Here is a 23748-nt window from a genome sequence, read left to right on the forward strand (position 1 = left end):
TGATTTTTTTTTTTTTTTTCAGCTATTGGACAAGTTTCAGATTCTCAACTTTTAAATTGGGGCCTTTGCATTTTGTGGTGTCCTTAGATGTGATTTATGTTTTGTTAAATGTTAGTAAAGCAGTCTGAGTTTATCATGGTGGTTGGCATTCAGAGACCTGTATTACCTCATCATGGGCTTGTTTTAATCTTAACTTCTGTTTAAATGCTGCTTTAGTTTAAAAGAGCCGAGGGTGGAAAAAAAAAAAAGGATACTCGTATTTGACGTCTTCCGCCTCATCTGGAACTGAGTCGTGGGGTCAGCAGACTCAGTAGAGACGCCCAGACTGGAGTGAAGGTAGGAACGTAGACCGACCAATAGATTGAGAGCTTTGCCCTTTGGATCAGCTCACTCTTCACCACAGCGGACCGGCCCAGCGTACTCTTTACTGCGGCAGCCGCACTGATCCATCTGTCGATCTCCCGCTCCATTCTCCCCTCACTCGTGAACAAGACCCAAAGATACTTGAACACAAGTAAGAAACTTGTTTTTTTCAGTTTTATAAATAAAGGTATTTAATTAAAATTTTTATCAATATTACTCTGCTATTAGAGTACAAACATCCATCCTGCTTTGCTCTTCTCACATTTTAATCAGTTTACTCTGTCTTACCGACATTCAGCTTTCACCTTGGTTTTGAAGGCCCTGTTAGCATTGGCTAATTTAATGGGGCAAACTTGTATCTAAATATCTTCAACTGAATTGAATGCATGAACATTTCCGTTTTGGCAAAAAAATAAATAAAATCAGTTTGGAGTTGAATTTTGATGGATTACAGGAAGGATTTATGGATGATGTAAAGTAGAGATGCACCACTTGGCAGCTATTGGAATTTGTGATTGGTTATCATCAGGTCCAAAACCAAAATGTCTAAAAAAACAATAATAATTTTATTAATGAAATGCATCAAATTTAAGAACTTCCACGATTTCTGCTCTGTAATCACATCTACAAACAGCATTTACTTTCATGCATATCTTTTTAGTTGAATAAAAATCTTGGAACTGTTGGGAAAAAAATGATAATATAATTGCTTTGTTTCCTGTTGGGTTTAAAACTAATACTACTTTCAAAGAGCCTGCAGCACATATTTCCCATTTTATTTGTTATAGTCCTTAAATTGAAGGTTTGGAATAAGCAGTTCAGTTCCAAAGGAAAACAGTAAATTGGTGTCAGCCAAGAAAAGCCTGATAATTGCACACCTAATTAAAAGAAGCCAGGGCAGTACTGAGTTTGCTTGTTGTCTAGGGCTTTGACATTTGGCATATTTTGAGTTACTGGTATTCCAAGTTTCCTGCTTCAAGCAGTGAATAAGGTCCTTGTTAGCAAAGTTTATCTGTGCATTCATGTAATACAACTGAAGGAAAACACCAAAAATAAATGGCATTGAGAAGTAAAATATATAACATCTTCTGCAGCCGCTTCAAGCTAAATATACACAGCATTTTGTATTGTCGTAAGAATCTGTATTTTACTGAATTATTGTGTCACTGAACTAAATCTTTTAAATATGCAATGCAGCTAAAGTGTGATATTGAGTGGGTTATAATGATGAATCCAAAAAAGGTTAAAAAACGAGCAGACTTCACTGCTTGTTGTTGAAGACATTTTGCTCTTCATCCGAAGGGCTCTCGCAAACCAATTCACACCTTCTTGCATGTGACCTGAACATCTCTGTGCTCCAGGCTAGCAACGCCTATTGTTAGGGAAGTCATATCTGCATGTGAATGTAGACGTGTAGAACGGCACATCACAACCCCCTAAAAGCTTGGAACTTCTCCCTCACTGCCTTCGAATGAAGAGCAAAACATCTTCAACTACAAGAACTGAAGTCCAGTTGTTTGTTTTTATTTGAACCTTTTTTGGATTTACCCTGTCCTGGATGACCGAGAATCTTCACCAGTTATAATGGTGCATACAGCAAACACAGAAACAGTTGCTTGGATCACATTCCTATCTAATAACAGCTGTTCTGCCATTGTTGGATAGTTTACTATTGTGATGCAGCCAGCTGCATAGAGGTTGGGTTTGCATATGTGTGTCTTGTAAATAAGTCCTAAAAATAATTTGTGAACTTTTTTAAAATCTATTACAATGTAAGCTATTTGCCATTGAGGCTGTTGTTATCAGTTTGATTAAAATGTAAATATAATCATACCCATGTTCTTCAGTGATCAGATAAAATGCAGCTAGTCCTGGCATTAATCCACGCACTGATTTCCTCAGATACCCTCCTTCTGAATTGGTTCCAGTGGACATTCGGACAGTGACAGAGGTGTGAAAGCCAAGCCACATGGACGCTCTGGGTTACAAATGCAGTTACAAATTGATAGACTGGACTCTGTCAAACTGGCAGTGCCTTTTTATAAATCTACAAAGCAGGAAGATTACATATTTCAGACATGGAATTCAAAACTAATCAATAGCTTTATGTTTTTATAGCCAAAGTATTTCAGTGCTGCTAAAATAACTCTTTTCATGTGAGGTAAATTGAAGGAAATGGAGATGGCCTGCAAGCTGCAGAAAGACAAACGGCGATTACATTCAGGAGAGGCAGCTGAAGATTGGCAGTATGCTGCTTCCCTGATGGAAGATATAATTTGCTTGTAGAGGGCACTAAAAGTCGCAGAATAAAGTAAAGACAAGGTCAGGTTGAAAGAGATGACCCCCCACCCTCCTCCTCCTCCCTCTAAAATCACTTCAGGGCTCTTCATCTGAAGAGCTCTCATCTTCGTTGCCTACATGTTACTAGATGGCCTAAAGACTCTTGACATTTGTCCTGAATTCTTCAGCTGGGTGTGTCAAGGTGCTTTACATGTGAAATCTCCCTCTGACCCTTTTCAAAAACAACAGGTGCTAATGGAGTAGGGGCACAATACAGGGCTGACAGGTTATTAGCTAAAGTGTGATTGGAGTAGGAGGTGGGATATCGTGCTAAATCTCACGTCCATGCAAAAATACTAGTCGCAATGAGAGTGCCGTTATCAAATCAGCTTGTTTATCTAAAAGACGATCGTAGAAACTTAACATGCACAGTCATGTATTTTACTATTTTTGACAACACTGATTTTGATATTGTTGGTTGTTGGTTGTGTTGTCAGCGGCTATATCAAGACCTGCTAATCTGCTGTCTGACTCCATTCAGTTTTTTTGTACAAGAGGGCTTCTTTTTGGTCTTGTGCTATAATGGGTCCTGGTGATCCAATCACAAGCTGAAAACCTCTAATCATCTGTGAATACACTCCAGATTAATTCTTGGTTATTTCAGATCCAGTTACTCTGACCACAATGGAAGGTGATCTGCATGGCACCCACGTTTGCAAATTTGTTTAGCAAATCTGAATACAAATCTCTCCAGGGTCATTTTATAGGACCAGCTAATAACCCACACAGATTAATTATTTGGGTGTTTTCTTCCCCACCTGATCTTCATACAACATAAGTCAAATACAAAACACAACTCTGTGTCGATATTTTGAGGATATAATTTATTGCAATTTAAAGAATAATTGAAAAGTTTAATGGTTTTAAAGAGGTTTAACAAATTTAAATACTTTGTTGTGTGGATCTTTATCCGGATAGCTCTGACACTTAGCTCTCCAAGTTTAAAAGTCGTTTGATAGTTTTCTTCTCATTGCTTTTGTTCCATATCTTGGCTGCATATTTATATGGCAATATCACATATATTTGTAAGTAACTATGCATTAAGGACTGTCACTCAAAAATGAACTGAAATGCATAAAAATGTTAAAAATATCAGTAAACAGGTCGATGTCTTTTTTTTTTTTTTCCATCATCTATTGCTACTTTCACAAGACCTTGACTTGAATGCCTTCTTGCTGTCTTGTCATGTTCCAGTCAGGACCAACTGGAGTCATTTATTCGTGATGAGGCCTAGGAAATGCCTCATCTTTGCAGTTGTATACCAAAACTAGGTATTAATTTGTCTATCGACCAGGTAAAATCCAACTACCACTTTGTCAACAAAGGGGGCTTATGTGTATTTTTGGGTATTCATCGCTTTTCAATGGTGATCAAATATCCAGGAAGAATTAAATGCCTTCACAACATGAATTGCATGAAACGAGTAACGGAGTGTGTCCGGGGAAAAAAACACCGACCGAAACCCTCTGATCCTCTACTTCTTCTTTTTTGTTTCTATTTCTGGCCGGCTGGTTCTGTCTTTTTAGTGAGAGTTCTTGACATTTCAAGAGCAAGCCTCTCTGATTGGCGAATAATGATATATGCATATGCAGAAGACCGAGGGTAGAACAGCCCTTTGACTCTCTTCTGTCCCTCTTCTGTCTTTGTTCAACTGTCTTTATTTTTTCATTCCATCATATCTGCTGAAGATTGAGCGATATGTATACAATCAAAGCCTTGCCGAGGCTTCCCACTCTGTTCCAAAATCTTTTTTATTTTCAACAGATTCAGCTGCTTAATATTCCTTAGCAGTCTGTGGCCTTTTTACAGAACTAACAAGGTTCTGAAGATGCAAGTCTTGTCTTCATGTGAAAGACAGCTGGGGCACAGCCCTCTTTCTCAGAGCTCATGCCGCAGTGTCTGTGCTGCTAACACGTTCAGAGCTGTTCTCAGACACAAAAGCAAGTAGGAAGTGACTCATGTTATTTAAATTTTATAGTATTTTGGCTCTTATTTCTGGTAGCTGTGTTAGTTTACACTTTCAGTTAGGTAATTAGAGAGACAACATTTGTGCAGTATGCATAAACTTTGCGCTGGTTCATACCTTAGCATGTAATAAAATATAAAAAAAACATGATTTTCTTTCAGGACTTATTTGGTGACTTGTAAAGAAAATTTGAATACAAACATAAATCCAGATCTAGCAGCAAGTGTCAGGCATTCACACTGTGCCTGTTGATGGCAACAACAGATGTTTATGTTTATATCTGAGATGCTACAGCTCATGACGAGTGGTGGCCACATTGTGTAATGTTGAGGTAAGAAAAGTGTCAGGAAAATGTAAGTAAGCCATAATTAGTTTTTGGTAATTTTTTTAGCTTCCGTATTCCATATAACAGTCTGCAGGTTTTACGTAATTGAATTTTTTGTGTGTTTTTTTAAGCACTTATTGTTTATTACAATAAACGTTTTGTTGCATTTCAACATTTTCAGCAGACTCCGTTCTGTGGCAACGGAGGGTATATTTTTGGGTTTTTGCAAAGAGATTAAAAATGAACTTGCCCAAAGGCTGTAAATTGATTTTCAGATTTTTACTTTATTAACATCTTTCTAACACCCAAGTGTTTGGCTTTTAGAAATGAGCTCACTCAATACTTAGCTTCACATAAGTAGTAAAAAACAATACTGATTTAGTAAATGTAAAATAAATGCACAAAATTATTTTTGTTGAACTCTGTGTCAGTCTGTATAAAACTCGGTGAGAAAAAAATAAGAAAACAAGCATTAAATCATAACATGTGTTTTCCTAACGAAGCACTCATTAAACAGCATTTGGTTTTGTTCGTTTATCCATTTATCACAGTTTGGAGCTCTCCCATTGTACATACATTTAAGATATTGTAAAGTAACAGTTATAAAGTAAGTTCAGTAACCTTCTTTTACCTGTCCTGTTTATTTAAAATAAATCTTCATTTATTTTTATTACAGTTTCTTAATCATATTATAATCTGTCTCATATTGCAATAACTACATAAATATCGGAGACAACTGAATCATTAGTGGTTATATATCTGCAGTTTCAAATATCTTAAAACCATAACGAGGCAATTCAAGATCCCTAGGCCTAAACCAATTTATTTCTGTTGCTAAATGTAGTTGATCTTAAACTATTTTCTCATTTGGAGACTTATTGCTTGATTCTAAATGCCAGCTTTTGCCTACATGCATGAATGAGTTCGACACAGAAAGTACCTCAGAGTGTCGACAGGCGCGATGGGTATTTGTTCGGCTTCCAAAAACATTCCTTCTTATTTACTTTGAACTTAGTTTTCTCTTGCAGCTTGTATATACTGGTTCTAAATCCAAAACATATCCTCTCTAAAACAATTTGGTTTCCAGAAACTAGGAAACCAAAGTGTTTTAGGGAGGATATGTTTTGTTCTTGTTTTTATGCATTGACTCCACCTGCTTCCCCAGGGCATGTTTGTTCTTGTTGCTTATTCCATCTCTCTGATGCTGATCTCAGAGATTGTAATGACTGCATGCAAAAATGTGAGTTTAATTTTTACGCAAAGGGGCTCTGTCTCATAAGGCCACTGATGATCTGTACAAAGTAAATACATTTTTCTTGAATTCATAAATCTAAAACAGTTTCTGCATAGGGATAAAGGAGAACACGCATGTATTTGGCTGTGGCATTCAGGCATAAACTGTGGCATCAGACCCTTCCCCTAAATGGGAGCGACAGAACAGCCTAATGCAAGCAAAGCACCCCTAAATACCACCAGATTTACTATCTATATTCCTAAATGCTTGTGACAACCGCAATGTTTCTCACAGCATGTGACCCAGACCCACTGAAACCCTCTTTGTTTTGCTTAATCCACTGTGAAGATAACTCTAATGTTTTGAGAGCTGGAGGAGGTTGCATGGGTATGGTGCTTTGGGAGAATATTCCAAGGACAAGAGCAGGCGCGTAGTTAGACCTGGACTTCTTGATAGAAGAAATTTAGAAATATTAAAAAGATGCAGCCACAAAATGGCATTGGACTTCACATTTTTATATAAAAACAATCAAATTTTTTCAATTGTGTTCCATATAATCACCTCCCGCTCCACCTAACCTGACAATGAGTTAAAAGCAGAAGACAAAAAAATAGTTATTAGCGCACTTGCAGCACCACGAATGCGCAACGTGCACAGCCAGTGACTGACTCCATTCTGGATAAGTCCAGAACAGCAGTTTACTCCAGGTCGACCTGCCTCCTTCATTACCTGAAAAGTTACACTGAGCATCTCAAACAGGGTCATTTCAGAGCAACCATGGAGCCAAACGAAGAGAGGGAGCCTGGAGGGTGTGTGTTCAGGAAGAGGTGGAAGCAGAGCGGTATAACCCAGGAGAAGATAGCGGTAAATCCTGAATGCTGACTTGGAATGGGCTAATTGTAAGTTACAGCTAATCACTGATTCACTCAGCAAGACATGAGGTGAGGTTCACTCTAATGAGCATCTTCAGGGTCATGATGACGAACTTTCACCTGAGCTACAGGTGAAGTTAAATGATCTGTGATAGAAAACAGTAGCAACCTTCTCTGTGAGCTTCTAGCTGGATCTGCATCATAATGTGAAAATATCTGGTCCTTCAGTCAAAATAAAAGCATTTAATCTTAATGTAGCTGAACACATTAAAAGATCCTTCAGATCAACACATTGATCTCATTACTGCAGCCAGTCTTATAGTCTAGTTCAACATGTAGACAGAAAAAAGTGTTCCTCAATAAACCAGGAAAATATCTCCTGGTTCCAGTAAGACGTAGTAGAAAGAGCAAAAGTAAGGCTCCCTCTTCTCTTTCATATCGTCTGTACTGATTCTAAACATGCAGCTCTGGTTTTAAAGATGTGGAATAATTAAGACATAAATCATGGCAATTAATCACAGGTGGACCATTGATGAGTTAACTATTTTATTTTTCTGAATTACACATGTAATATTATATAAACTAAACTAATTAAACAAGGATACAGTTCTACTGAAGGTGAGACGTACATACCAGATGTATACAGTTATTAATAACTGTAATATTAGTACTGATAAGGTCCAGGATGAGGCTCTATGCTATATTTTAAACACCACAACTTAACACGCTTTCCTCTCAACGTGTTTAATAGTAAGAACTGCAGTAATGTCTCACATGCTCAGTGCAGAACAAAAGACTGTGTTGAAAAATGTTTCTTTTATTATTTCTAGCAGGTCAAATTTCTTCAGAAGTGGAATAAAGGGCTGAAAAGATGGCGGTAAAAGAGAACAGGTTCATAAAAGAAGGAACAATTTTAATAAAATGTTTCGAAAGCTCTTGGCATAATAAAATAAATGTGTTTTAGGATTTTAGCATTTGACTAAGATTTAGGAAAATCAACTTTATACCCCTTTCCTATTTTGAAATATAAGAATAAAGACAATGGAGCCTTATTGAAATCTAATTATTTTGGATTTGGGCTAAAGCTCCCAATATTTTGAGACCCTAAAAACACCCCTGGACAAGAGATTGGTTTGGGACAACAGGTTTATAGCTTTTAAATTGTACTAAAAATAGGGCAATGAATGGGGACTAAATACCGATAAGTTTTTCTCAGGAAAATGTCCTTATTCTCTGCTGCCTAGGTAATTTGTTTTCTTGTTTTACTGCCGGCAAGAAGACAAGAAGTCTAAAAGGTTTAACCTCTCATGGATTTAATTTATTTCAGTAATTTAAGTCAGAAAGTGAAACTCAGATATTACAAATATTTATGCTAATTTCAGTTCAGTTTGACAATTATGGCTTACAGCTAAAGAAAACCCACAATTCAATTTCTCAGAAAATCGGAATATAACAAAAGACCACGAAAAAAAGAACGTGACCCTTCTGAAAAGTATGTCCATGTATTGTACAGTATATGCTCTCCTTAACTGGTCAGGGCTCCTTTTGCATGAAATTCTGCATCAGTACGGCGGGGCTTGGAGGCGGTCAGCCTGTGGCTCTGCCGGGGTTTGATGGCGACCTTTAGCTGGTCTGCATTGCTGATGCTAATGTCTTTCATACTCATCTTGACAGTAGACCATAGATTTTTTATGGGGTTTAGGTCATGGAAAGCTGGGACTTTTGGCAGAATGGACAGATGACATGTCCTACTGGAAAATAAAATCAGCATCTCCATTAAGCTTGTTTAATGAAAGAAGCAATTTCCTGATGGACAGCTTCACTGACTTTGGACTAGATGAAACACAGTGGACCAGCACCAGCAGCGGGAATGCTTTGAGCGAGAGATCTCCCACTTTACAGTTTTGAAGGGAAACCTTTCAATACCATTCTGATTAATTCAGTTACACCTGCACTCATTTTTCTTGTGTATAAATTGTATATTTTTCCACCAAATCTATTTTTATTACATGGGATGCATACAGGGGTTGGACAATGAAACTGAAACACCTGTCATTTTAGTGTGGGAGGTTTCATGGCTAAATTGGACCAGCCTGGTAGCCAGTCTTCATTGATTGCACATTGCACCAGTAAGAGCAGAGTGTGAAGGTTCAATTAGCAGGGTAAGAGCACAGTTTTGCTCAAAATATTGAAATGCACACAACATTATGGGTGACATACCAGAGTTCAAAAGAGGACAAATTGTTGGTGCACGTCTTGCTGGCGCATCTGTGACCAAGACAGCAAGTCTTTGTGATGTATCAAGAGTCACGGTATCCAGGGTAATGTCAGCAAACCACATCCAACAGGATTAACTGTGGACGTAAGAGGAAGCTGTCTGAAAGGGATGTTCGGGTGCTAACCTGGATTGTATCCAAAAAACATAAAACCACGGCTGCCCAAATCACGGCAGAATTAAATGTGCACCTCAACTCTCCTGTTTCCACCAGAACTGTCCGTCGGGAGCTCCACAGGGTCGATATACACGGCCGGGCTGCTATAGCCAAACCTTTGGTCACTCATGCCAATGCCAAACGTCGGTTTCAATGGTGCAAGGAGCGCAAATCTTGGGCTGTGGACAATGTGAAACAGGTATTGTTCTCTGATGAGTCCACCTTTACTGTTTTCCCCACATCCGGGAGAGTTACGGTGTGGAGAAGCCCCAAAGAAGCGTACCACCCAGACTGTTGCATGCCCAGAGTGAAGCATGGGGGTGGATCAGTGATGGTTTGGGCTGCCATATCATGGCATTCCCTTGGCCCAATACTTGTGCTAGATGGGCGCGTCACTGCCAAGGACTACCGAACCATTCTTGAGGACCATGTGCATCCAATGGTTCAAACATTGTATCCTGAAGGCGGTGCCGTGTATCAGGATGACAATGCACCAATACACACAGCAAGACTGGTGAAATATTGGTCTGATGAACATGAAAGTGAAGTTGAACATCTCCCATGGCCTGCACAGTCACCAGATCTAAATATTATTGAGCCACTTTGGGGTGTTTTGGAGGAGCAAGTCAGGAAACGTTTTCCTCCACCAGTATCACGTAGTGACCTGGCCACTATCCTGCAAGAAGAATGGCTTAAAATCCCTCTGACCACTGTGCAGGACTTGTATATGTCATTCCCAAGACGAATTGACGATGTATTGGCCGCAAAAGGAGGCCCTACACCATACTAATAAATTATTGTGGTCTAAAACCAGGTGTTTCAGTTTCATTGTCCAACCCCTGTACTTCTCATATTACTCTTATAGGTTTACTGAAGTGTGTCTTCGCCAATTTAGTTAATTTACTTCCGGTTTCTTTCTGCCTCTGCACCAGATGAGAAGCCATTTCCATTTAATCAGATCGCGCCGGCTCCACATCTCGGATCTCCACTAATTTCGCTCTGTACTCTGCAGACTCAGTTCTCAGATAATCCTCTGGGCATCAGATGGTCGCTGATGGCTGGCTCCATCCTGGTATCAGCTGTGTGATCATTGAATGTTTGGCCAGCCTCTGACTCCTCAGAGAAAATGAATGTATTATGAATGCCCAACAGGATGGGTCTTCATCCCTCTTTTTACCCTGAGTGCAAGTCATGATATATGGCTGCATGTGTCAGGTGGCAGCAGATGTGGAGCAACTGTGATCATTAATGACAGAATATCCTTCCTAGTGAAATATCCTCAGGCTAAAATGTTTAAAATGCTTTCAGTGGAGAGATCCATAAAGTTGGTCTTGATTCATATGCCAGATGTCAACCTTTTGCCTCTGACAGGTCAGTACTATTGGACAATATGTAAAGACAATAATATGAGTTAGCCCAGTGCTAATTGATATGCTAAGATGACCCTGAAGAGTATGGAAGGAAATCGTTACCATATTTCAAATGAAAAAGCATTTTCAGAAATGCTTTTTCATTTTAAGAATGTGGCTGCATTGTTTGACTCATAAATGAAATTAGTAATCAATAATCCTATTTGCATTTTAATTTTCTTCTTCAAGACTGCTCATTTTATGCCATAATCAAAAAGAAAACAAAGCAGTCATTGCTTTTTCGTTTTCGTGGTCTGCCCGCAAAGTACTGCCCAGAACTCGAAAACGAAAAAGCATTCCGAGCAGCGGCGCAGCAGAGTGACGTCAGCAGCCGCTCTTCCTCAGCTCGCTGCTGACCGAGCTACCCATCTTGTTCGGTAGGGGGCGCTGTGCACGTCTGCATTGCATTACATTGCAAACGTGCCGAGAAATTGATTGAATTGCAGCAGGGCCGAGCTCAATTTGTGGCAGTGGCAGGCAGAACTGGTAGTTCCGGTGGCAGGCTGTGGCATCCTTGTGGCAGCCTTATGGCCTGGGACATCCAGCGTGTTTTTAAGCATTTATTTATAATTTTCTGTGAGTGACAATTCAGAATAGCCGCTCGTGCTCTATAATAAACTGGCTTTTTTGCAATGAAACTTCGTCATCCTTTCAACACGTCACACATACACATAGTGCTATTTATTTTCCATGTCAAGTAAATACAATCACCTTATGTTATGGGTCTAAAGCTGTTTATTAAATAATAATCAATAATGAAATCATTATGTAAAGGTAACAGGCTATAACAACAATGACATAATGACAACCCATTTGCCGATAATCAGCATCAGCTTCCACAAAAACAGCAGCAACCAGATTGGCAAGCTTTTACGGCCGGTCTGGCACCTTCTGGCATCCTCGCGGAATCCCCTGCCACACTGCGGCAGGCTGTGGCAGTTTCAGTGGCAGGCTGTGGCAGTTCTGCCTGCCACTGGAACTACCAGTTCTGCCTGCCACTGTCACAAATTGAGCTCAGCCTTGCTGCAATTCAATCAATTTCTCGGCACGTTTGCAATGTAATGCAATGCAGACGTGCACAGCGCCCCCTATCGAACAAGATGGGTAACTCGGTCAGCGGGAGCTGAGGAAGAGTGGCTGCTGACGTCACTCTGCTGCGCCCGCCGCTCTGAATGCTTTTTCGAGTTCTGGGCAGTACTTTGCGGTCGGACCAAGAAAACGAAAAAGCAATGTCTGCTTTGTTTTCTTTGTGATTATGGCATAAAATGTGCAGTCATGAAGAAGAAAATGCAAATAGGATGATTGATTACTAATTTCATTTATGAGTCAAACAATGCAGCCACATTCTTAAAATGAAAAAGCATTTCTGGAAATGCTTTTTCATTTTCAAATTTTACATTTCAAATTGAATTTTGGTATCTATTTGCTGGGGTACATTTTGAAAAATAAATCTCAAATGTCTTTTTCTTTTTCATTTTAATTAAGTGAAAGAATGAGCAGTCTTGAAGAAGAAAATTAAAATGCAAATAGGATTATTGATTACTAATTTCATTTATGAGTCAAACAATGCAGCCACATTCTTAAAATGAAAAAGCATTTCTGGAAATGCTTTTTCATTTTCAAATTTTACATTTCAAATTGAATTTTGGTATCAATTTGCTGGGGTACATTTTGAAAAATAAATCTCAAATGTCTTTTTCTTTTTCATTTTAATTAAGTGAAAGAATGAGCAGTCTTGAAGAAGAAAATTAAAATGCAAATAGGATTATTGATTACTAATTTCATTTATGAGTCAAACAATGCAGCCACATTCTTAAAATGAAAAAGCATTTCTGAAAATGCTTTTTCATTTGAAATATGGTAACGATTTCCTTGCATAGAAGAGAAGCTAAGCTGCTTCACCTTCAATGCCTTTGATTAAACATTTGAAACAGATTAATTTTAAAATTATTCTTTGACCTACTTCAAGTTAGATTTTCAGCTCTTGACTTTAAAAAATAAATGGTGCTGGAAAAATCACCTCTAACACCCAGTTAAAAATAATTCTTACATCTCTTACTATTTTGAGAAAGTGTTTTTTTTTCTCCTTTTTGCTGTAGGAAATAGTCTATAATAAAAAGACAACTCTACACCTCCTTTACCTGATTTTCACGTAGGCAGAGGGCCCAGTTGGTCTGAGGCTCTGTGAACTGGGTTTGGTCCAGAACATTCTGCAGAAACCCATTCACATTTCATTTTGGGTTTATACTTGGAGCTTTTTTTTTGGGATCCTTGAGTTGTTAGAGTTTAGGAAATGTTTTTTTCCTGCGTTGTAGCCAAATCATCCTTTACTTGGAGGCAATTTATTTTGCCTTTGTCATTATGTTGTGTTGTGGGGCAGTCACTAATAGTCACTTTTTGAATGTCATTTTGCTTTAGACAAAGCTTATTGGGGTGACCTCTTCTTTAACAAATAGAAAATGCAAACACCCTCTACTGTCCACTTTAAATGGTCAGAACATCTTGACAAAATGCATGTAATTTCAGACATTTTTCACGTGCTTTGTTCACTGTAGAGTAAAGGAAACAAAAATTTGACAGTTTGGTTTGTTTTCCTTGACTGAAATGTACCGACGTGTGACTTTAAAACCGGGGTGTGTCCAGTTATACCCCCAGCATTAATGTTTCCTTCACAAATTACAGCTGCACCGGTCAGGCTTTAGTTGCTGACACCATTCATTTGGTTAACTTTAAGCTCTGTCATGCTGATTATGACTTTGCAGCTAGTTTCTTTTTTTTGATGCGTTAAATAAACAGGAAAAAAATTTAGATTTTGAGTATTTGCCCCACCATCATCTGAAGTATGATTAGAGAAAAGATTTATTAAATGATTTTTATATTCAAGCAATGCAGAATGTTTTTTTGTAGCATTTAATGTGTTTTATGGCATTATGGATACCTCAGTTGTCTTTTTTTAGTTGATGTGAATGAACATGACTTTTCCCAAAATTGATGTAAGGAAGAATCAAATTAGTGCAGAAAAATTCCTAAGATTGCTGGAGAAAGTTTGATGCTTAAAAATCTCAGTTGGAGGCCCTGCTTAATGCGTCTTCCCCAGCGTTCAAACGACACATGCTCATGCCTTCAAATGATACCAGAAAGGCTGCAGGATAAGCTTTAGGGAGGAAGAACTGCACTGTGCAGACATTTACTTTCATTTTATTTATTTATTTTTTTTTACAAATGTACCATCTTCCTTCAGCATACCTGCCTCAAAAAGCATTATTGCTGTTACACTGTAGCCAGGGATTATTGATTAACATTGCGGCTGACATTTCTAGTTCCTGTATTCTCCTGGGTATACGACTAGGTAGTGATGTTCTCTTTTCATGAGAAAACAGGTTTTACACACTGACTGGCACAGTTCTTATGTCTCTTCAGACTAAACTTATGTTGAAGATAATAAACTTTTATTTCTTTCTTGTAGAACCTTTAAACATTTTAGGTAGGTGGCATGCTATACAGTATGTATGTACAGGTTTTCAAAACGATGTGTTAATAATTTGTAAATGTTTAAAATGGTTGTTTTTCACAAGAAAGCCGGTTTGCTATGGCTCTTACCTACTTGTATAATTAATCATAAGAAGTGTATTGGCTCATCTTGGAACAAGCACTATGTGTGAGACAATGCTTGGAACGATGAGCACAATGATCTGTCTTTCTAGTCAAATTGCAATGGACCATGCAGTGACAGAAGGGTGTCCCGGCTGGTTTCGTTTCTCCAACATCTATTTAAAGAGCTTTGGAAATTACCACATTTTATGAAATAATCAATATGCTTTCTTTGATCTAGCGATTTAGCACTGGGGATGGAAATGACTTGGTTGCATAAATTGCAAAGGAAACCATTGATGTCACATTCTGCACATAAACACTGATGGACTGGCTTTACATTAATGACTCTGCTATTGAAAAGCCTATAAATTAATCATGGGTGCAATTAATAATACGCATTTGCTTTCTGGCGTTAATGTTTAATGCATCAGTCTAAGAGTCCAATATAACAACTGTTAATGACATTTGTTTATGAATTGAATTGAAAAGCTCAATGATCCAAAGCAAAATGTTCTTGATTTCTTTCGTACGTACAACCAGGCTAACAATCTATTACATAATGGTTTTGTCCCAACTAACAGTGAAAATATTGTCGTGCTTTAATTGGTATTATTTTTATGATTTTTACTCTACAGAACCCTTAGCTTTAAAAAAAAAAAAAAAGGATTCTATTATATCAAAAATATTGTATTATTTATAAAGTATTTTTCAGAGTATTGACATTTTTAACAACAAAACAATCCTAGTAGAGGCTCAATTTTTACATTCCGCTTTCGGGTTATTTTCCAAATGTGTCCTGCTTGTTCTGACTCTTTCTTTAATAGTTTCTATTAAATCTCAGATGCAAGCTCAAGAAGGTTTTACTGAGAGGAAAAGGTAAACTGTGTTAAAGAAAGCATGGGTTACAATTGTTTTGAAGGATCTTCTTTTGAGATGACTATGCTGTCGTCAACTATTTGGGCAGAATGGGTTTTATGGTGCGTTCCATTTGTACTCGGAAGTCGTAATTTCCGTCCTTAAAGTAGGAATTTTTAACTCCACTGAAAGTAGTAATTACTAATCGGAAAGTCGGGTGTACAGGACCATACCCGAGTTTTGCATTCAAGATGGCTGCTACTCGGATCAACAGTGTAAAACTTTCTTACTATGACTGTTTTTAGCAGGTCTGTATGTATGTAACATGTAGTCAGTCTTACACCAACTACTTTTCAGTGTTTATAAGACGTGATGTTTCAACTGTGTTTTTGTGGATGAAATACTGCATAGAACAGTGTTTATTGTCAATGTTATTGACATAAATTTCGACTTAAACTCCGACTTCCGAGGTTAATGGTACACACCATTACTACGGTTTGGACTGGAATCCCATAGACTGTGTAGATGCTGAGAATTTGTTTCCCCTCTGTCTGTTAAAAAAAAAAATCTCTTCTAAAAAAATATGCAGAGCATTTAACCATGGCCAAAACCTCTGTTGTCTTATTTATTTTTGTCGAATATTCCAAATGATAGAACCACCAATGCTGGTGGGAAATGTTTGTATATTATGGATGATACTATGAATCATATTTTTAATTCTTTTTTATACAGCCATGTCCTTGTATGTCATGTATACAAAGGGCATCCACATTTGAATTCCATGCATTTTCAGGAATTAAAATAATGGAGTTTATATTTCCTACTTTCATGTTTAGGTGCTGAAGAAGCTGCAGGTTTGTAACAAGCAGAGGATCAAGCTCTGGGCAGTCTAAGGTGAAGGTGGACGGGATGTTGACCCAGCTGTTGGTTTCTTTGTGAAGCATCTGAAGAGGTCAGTTGCTTTACAGCTGTCTTTGTCACAAACCAGGTTAATCTTCAAGCCCTTACAAGTGCGCAGAGAGGATCTTATTTGTTAGATTCTTTAAAGCATGCCTCTTTACTATGACCTTGTTCTAACTTTGACTGTCTTTGGCATTTTAATGAAGTAAGACTTTATCCATTACAGCCTCCTCCGCATGCAGATATCATCTTGACTTCATTATATAAATTGATTATTGCATCTTCTAACTGCATATCCACTATGAAAATGCCCTAGTCTTGTCTATATGATGAAATATGTAAGCATGTATTTTACTAGGACCCTTAAGCCCTCCATCTCCCTCCTATGAATCAGTTATGATAGTTCAAAGACCCAGAGTTCCTTATACTAAAACAGGGTTCATTAGCTGGAATAACACAGATAATTGTCTGCTATAAAACGCTGAAACACATTCCATCCAGAAATATTTAAATCTTCACGCAGTCAAACATACTTTCATGTCATTGATGATGTCTGAAGGTCTGTTTAAGGCTTGTGCATATCTTCAGTATAGCCGTTTAGTTTTTCAGTAATGTTTGGCCTAGCTTTCTTTTAGTTCTGAGGAGACCAGTGTGAAAGTTTGCTATCAGAAAACATCTCATTCTCGTGAACAGTCTGGTTTCACAGTCACAATATAACACATTCATTGCATGCAGTTACAATTAAAGTAACATGTTTCTCCTCAGCTAGAGCTGAAATTTGACTTTCTTTATAGTTTGGCTTGTTTATGTCTTGTATCAGTGGATATTCAGAATGGTACAGGTGAGCAAAAACTGACCAATCCAATTTATTTGAAATTCACTCAACAATATAGACCATTAGTTCTCATACAAATAACTCGAAAGACTGACTTTTTGGGATGCCCTCCAGTTTTGACAATTTTTCACAAATATGTTATGATTTAGACCATGTAGAAATGTAGAATGGTCTAATTGGACATGTAGTTCAATGCTTTCTGACAACACTAATAAAGAAGCATTTTTGTAAAGTCTTTCCATTTAAAAACCTCAGATTTGGTCTCATAAATTGACTCATGAGGACAATCACTCTCAAATTTCCCAAGATATGGTCTTGTTTGTCTTAACTGTCCAAACCAGGACCCTTATTGACAGTAACCATATCTTTGAGTACTAAATCGTGCTTACATCCTTGCATTCTCCAATCATTACAACATTTTCCAGGCTCGTTTTGTGTTGGCAGGACAAACACTTTGGTTCACCTCCCTCTAAAACAATCCTTTGATTTTTCTTTTATAACCCCTACGTTTAAGTCATGGTTGTGTTAATCCCCCTGCAGACTTCAGCTATAAGCTTGGTGGTAATGCCTTGCCTAATCCTCTTCAGTAAAACACACTCACGCATTAACCTCAAAGCAGTTTACTCACTGGCTACTTCTGAACAAAGCTGGATTGTTCTTTGTGGTACAGATTTGTGTCGGCGTGACTACTTGGTGAAAGTCTTTTAACTGTCCATCTTCCGTTTTCTTTTGATGACATCTGATTGATTTTTAGTCAGCCATGGTAATGCCTATTGGAAAGACATTAAAGTAGTTATAAATTATCTGTGAGTTTCTTCAGCTGCCAGAAAGACACAGAAATTGTAGAAAGGTAACCAAAGATTCTGCTTATTGTGTAAACATGAAACCTGAATATTTCAAATTAGTTTTTATTATCCTGACCTGTATTTCCTCTGAACATGTTTTTTTGAATCCTATTCTTTCCTCTTGTCTGACTCCTTCTCTTTAATTTGTGAAAGGTTTGTAACATCTGTTTATTGACAGTCAGTGCTGTCAGGTTTTTACCCTCACCTTGCACCCATGGCCCTGCTATACATCGTGTATCCTCAGCTTTTTAAAATAATTTTAAACATGTGTGCATCTCTCAGTTTTCAGTGATGGTGAGAATGCAGAGGCCTTAATATTGTCCTGGTGACAATATTACTCCCAGATTGTTGAAGGAGATTTGTTAGTGCTGTAGATCCCTGGAAATTAAATTTCTTTAGGTTGTGTTCCAGCTGTTTTTAAACATGCTTAGGTCCAACCGCATCTTAAGAATAGGAGTTTGGATCATGCTGTTCTTCCCATCTCTAGGCCAATTTACAAATTGCCTTTTCTTTGTAAACATTTAGAGAAGGTTGTATTTTTTTATTTATCTACAAGAGCCCCTGCAGCTTCATAATATTCATGAGAAGTTTCAGTCCAGCTTTAAGACTTGTCACAGCACTGAAACTGCACAGCTCAAGGTGTTCAACGATCTACTTTGAAGATGACAGTAGACTTTGAGTAGATTACAGAAAATAAGTTTAAATCATCACTGGTCAAAACGGGTACTTGATTTCCCAGTGGCAGGTATGAATTGATGCATAGTTGATAGGAAACATCCAGCCGCAGAAACAGATCCATTTGGTTGCTAAAAAAACGTCTGTGACGGGGCAAAATGATCAATACCTGGTTCAAAAACGCAACCACATAAATGCAAGTAGCCTCACCCAAAAACACATCAATTTGCTGTAGCTTCACATGATTTCTCAGCATTTCCTGAAGTAACATGCACAAAAACATTTTGTATAATAATGGTTAATTTTTCCCTCAGTGGCGAGGGACAGACAATTTGTGACTCTCATATCCAATTGTAACAACAAGAATACAAACTGGAAAAACGATACGGTAAGGTATAAATGGGGAATTGTTGTTAAAGGGAAAAAGTAATAATAATTTATTAATATTTTAAACTAACATTTATCTGCATTAGAATTTAATTTGTGGTTAAAAAAAGAGTAAACTGCCAGTTTATGATTAAGTAGTTATGCAATAAAGATGCAAGCTGCCTCGGATATATCCTCAAAGATTCACACTATTATAATCAAACTCTGAAACAAAACATAAATCCATAACACCTGTTCACATGCACAGTCTTTCCATGAGGTAAAGTGCCTCTTAACTGCAGAATAAGCTGATTACTAACCGGCTGTCTCAGATTGGTACCTTGCATCTCCGTTGGAGGAGCGCACTGAAAACCTGAAATTTAGCTGGAGACAAAACCCTAAACTTTAAATGTTTGACTCATCTGCTCCAACTCCAGCCCAAGAGTACTTCACAAGCACTCAACAATTTAATGCATACTGGATACGGGTTCTGCAACAGAGAAAACTAAAGAACAAAAAAAAAAAAAAAACTCCCAGCACACCTCTTGAAGACCATTGCCTTTTCACATGTCACTTTGTGACAGTCAGCGCCTCCAATAATACACCTGCATTCTGTCTCCACCACACACTCCTTTACAAATGAAAAGCTGCACATCTAAGACAAATGACACTACCACCTAAACCAGTACACAGCAGAAAGTGCCTCAGTATATTCTCATTAACCCATAGCATGCCAATCATTGAGATTGTAGTTACAAGTCTGTGATTTCACAGCTCATTTCACCCTGGAGTTTCTCCATCCCATCTTCATCCATCTCCGTCAGCTGCCTTTGCCTTAACTGTCTAATCTCAGGGGCTGCCTGCTAAAGTGCTGTGGATTATAGGATGTAACTAGAGGTTCAAGCAAAGCCAACATGAGGTCTTCTTGCACGCTTGTTGGTTCTCAAGGATCAGTCAATTCAACAGAATCTAAAGTGGTTGTTGAGATTTTGACTGAAGATTAGCTTAAAACACGAGGGTGTTGGCACTATTCATGATTTGCTTTGCATGGTATTAATGGCTTGTGAACCCACTGTAAATAGATTCTAAGATTTTACTGTAACTGTGTTTTAGCTAGGCTTCAATTGTCTTTCCTATTTTTAATTAATGAGGTTTCAGTGGCAGCTAGTTCATCATGCAGAGTAAGAGCTGGTTGTTAAATTATATATTTTATTTTGTCTAAACTCTGATCCAGCCCCCTGAACAAAACTTGCTAGATGATTGCTACAACATGATGATTTTGGTCAGTAACTAGTTTACCATATTACTTTTGAATACATTTCTTAAGAATTATTAGCTTCTCAATAATTGTCATTTGTTGCAGTTGCTTGGCAACTTAGCCTTTTTTCGCTTAGCTTATTTGTAATTTGTTAGCTGATGATCTCCACATATGGGCATGTTGTTAGCCTAAAAGGAATTCTGCACCAGGTCCTTTAGAGATCCTTCATATCAACATGGCTAAAACGTATGCTTACAATCAGTTTAAAGTTTATTATGTTCTGCGGTGGCTGCAAATATGCTTCATATTATTAGACGTGATTATTAAGCCACTGTGGAAACCTCCCATTGGACTTCAAGCAACGTGGCTTCTGTGCCTCTCAATTCTTCCTACAGAGTCTGGGATCTTGATTTCCAAATGAAGTGCAAACTTAAATTTTATCTGAAAAGATAACTGGACCACTGAGCAACAGTTTTTCTCCTTAGCACAGGCAAGACGCTTCTAATATTCAGGAGTGGCTTGACACAAGGAATGTGACATTTGTAGCCTATATATAGGGCTATTCTGTATGTAGATGCTGTATTGTGGCTTACCCTCCTTGTGGAGGGTGCCAATGACAGTCTTCTGGACATCAGTCCAGTCAGCAGTCTTCCCCATGATTGTGTAGACAACTGACAGAGACTGAGACACGGTTTAGGGGCTCAGGAAATGTTTGCAGTAGTTTTAAGTTAATTTGCTGATTATTCTGTGACACCATGTGTTTCCAACATTGAACTTTTCCACAATAGTCAAGAATGAAGATTTAGCAACTAGTTTTCAAAGAATTTGGGGTTTTCTTATATATAAGTGTATGAGTTTTACCTTCTGAAATTAATAAAAACGTTGAACATTTTTGAGATGCACCTGTAATGTTAGTTACACCAACAAATCTGTAATGTTGAAAAATTTTTCCGAATGATAAACCACTCTCCACCAATGAAAACTAAAGATTTGCTAGGCTGATGGTTACATAGTGTAGGGCTTGACTGTACCATTAATTAAGGGGCTTACCTTTTTTAAAAGGGCTTTTTTTATGATCATAAATATTTTCAAATATTTTTGCTTGTAGCCATGTTACAATAAAAAATTTAAGTAGCATTATTAATGCGTACTAATTCATCATGGTTAGGAATATCATCACTGTTTTATATGGCTAAAAATAAGTAAAAGGTTTTATTACAGGCTGATGGTAATTTACTAAGAGTGAAGCTCTTGTCCAACTCAATCCAACTTAGAGTTTTCATAAACACAAAGCTTACTACAGAGACTGAAATCTATCAAATTTGTATCCTGGTGAACCAATGCGTTCAAAAGCATAGAGATTACCAAATGGTGCAGAGCTCCTGGCATAGGATAAAATCAGTTGGTCATGAGGAAAAGATCATAAACCCAAAACTAGTAACATTATTTTTCGTTGTTTACTTGCCTGAAATCATTCATTTGTTGAAAATCTATGGTAGGAATTAGAGGCCATCAATCGTTTTTTTGTTTAAATAATTTTGTTCATGTTGACAAAGGACTCAGACAGCACATTTGTCCCCTGCTGTGTGCTTTAAAGATTGTACAGAGCACCGCCAAATAGAGGGCCACAGATGAGGTCACCAGAATCATTACACTGTAATCCTGTTGTATTTTGTTCAAAACATGTCGTAGAAATTTCCAACAGACCTCATGTCAACATGAGAAAAAAAAATGTAGTTTAGGGTTGTAGCAATGCTGTAAACTATTTTTTTTTTGCCATGATCTTTTTAAGTCAAGTCAAGTTTATTTATATAGTGCTTTTCAGCAACAAGGCACTCAAGGCATGATCTTTTTACTCATTTGTAAGAAAGAAGAGAAAGTGATTTAAACACTTATATTGCCCATAGCAATCAAATGAGTGTGTTCATGAAAGGTGTTAACATAACTAAAAACTGGAACTTGACAATTTAGTTTTTTGTTTTTTTTTACATTTATAAACTTCAATTGAGCGAGTATCGCTCATGGTGGCATAACGTACTGCTCTTTTTGTGAATTTTCTTAAACTGAGAGACTTTTGGGAAAAAAATAGGTGTTTATGCAGAAAAGATCTGTAAAATTTCCCCATCAAAAGAATCTGCAGACGATGTGTATGTTTGAAGCATAGATCCAATATTGATGTATGCCTCCAGCCTTGCTTTAATCTAAACAGTAAAGGCTGAAGGCTAATCCTGTAAACCTCCATTTAGAAATTATTAATTCCTATGTACCGGGCAAATGTTACTTTGTAACATTGATTATGCCCTGACCAAATTAACTTGAATTATACAACTCTGTAAAAAATGACCACAGCAATGACCCAATAACAACATTGCTTTATCTCACAACATGGTATGCAGACGCTTCACACCTGGGAACGTTGGATGCTTGAAACTGAAAGTAAAACATGCTATAAATTGCTGACTAATTTGGCTCATCATTGACCACTTGATGACACTCAAAGAGCACTGAAAGTTCATACCTAGACAGCCCCTTGATCCTTAAACATAGAAAAAAAAAAAGGTTGCCATTAAAAGTTAAAGGAACCGATCATGGCTAAACAGAACACTGTGAATTTCAACCCATTGATCCCAGTATACATGGACTATGCTGAATGTGAGCACACCAAAAGTCAAAAATATTTCAAAGATATCACAGAACTAAAGATTATGTTGTATAAAATCTCCTTGATTTCCTCATGTTTGGACTCATGTAACACCAGCATCCAATCTAAGGGTGTATTCACACTTGCCACTTTTGGTCCTCTTTAAACGGACCAGAGTTCGTTTCCCCCCATGGTCCGGACCTTTGTGCAGGTGTGAATACACTCAAGCGAACCCTGGTCCGGACCAAACAACCGGACCGAGACCACAAAAAGGTGGTCTCGGTCCGCTTCCAAACAGACTCTGGTGCGGTTCGCTTATGGTCTGAATACAAACCGGCCCCGATCCGAACCAACTACAAAAAGCGTGACATAAAAAGCCACCGTAGCCGATAGCAAAGGTGTGTGTTATAAAGTAATCATACCTGATAAACTGTGTTGCTTAGCAACGCTACTGGCTTGTTGTGGGACAAGGCACATAGAGAACGTCGGCATTCAGCACGCATTCTCCGACGGGGTTCCAACATTATAAATGGAATGTCTCAAAGTCTGTGTTGAATGAGCTGCTCTTGACTCACAATAATATTGCAGCTGTAATAACGGCACAAATATGCAGAACAGAGGTGCTACACGCAACACGTCTACAGCTGTTTTCCTAAATTTCCGGGTCTGTGCTAGGTCCCGCTCCCGTCATTTCTGTCCAATGGGAACAGTGATCGTCACCCACGTGGCTTAGTTGACAAGTAATAGTTCACTTGCAAAAAGTACAATGTGAAAACAAACCGCACCAAATGTAAAAAATAAAGTTCGCTTTTCGTCCGGACCAAACAAGCGGACCAAA

General features: G+C 37.9%; 1 protein-coding gene across 2 annotated transcripts in view; it reads left to right on the forward strand.

Annotated features, from left to right (window-relative positions):
• Positions 1-23748, forward strand: part of glceb (glucuronic acid epimerase b) — a 73008-nt gene that overhangs the window by 16049 nt on the left and 33211 nt on the right. The window contains exons 1-2 of one of the 2 annotated variants that reach the window (XM_047363207.1): positions 7107-7127; positions 16227-16342. The gene's annotated coding sequence lies outside the window, so the exon portion shown is untranslated. Of the gene's footprint in view, positions 1-7106; positions 7128-16226; positions 16343-23748 lie in introns of those variants that run through there. The other variant, XM_047363206.1, reaches the window with a different exon arrangement.

The sequence above is a fragment of the Girardinichthys multiradiatus genome, chromosome 4, assembly GCF_021462225.1.
Source record: "Girardinichthys multiradiatus isolate DD_20200921_A chromosome 4, DD_fGirMul_XY1, whole genome shotgun sequence".
Taxonomy (NCBI): Eukaryota; Metazoa; Chordata; class Actinopteri; order Cyprinodontiformes; family Goodeidae; genus Girardinichthys; species Girardinichthys multiradiatus.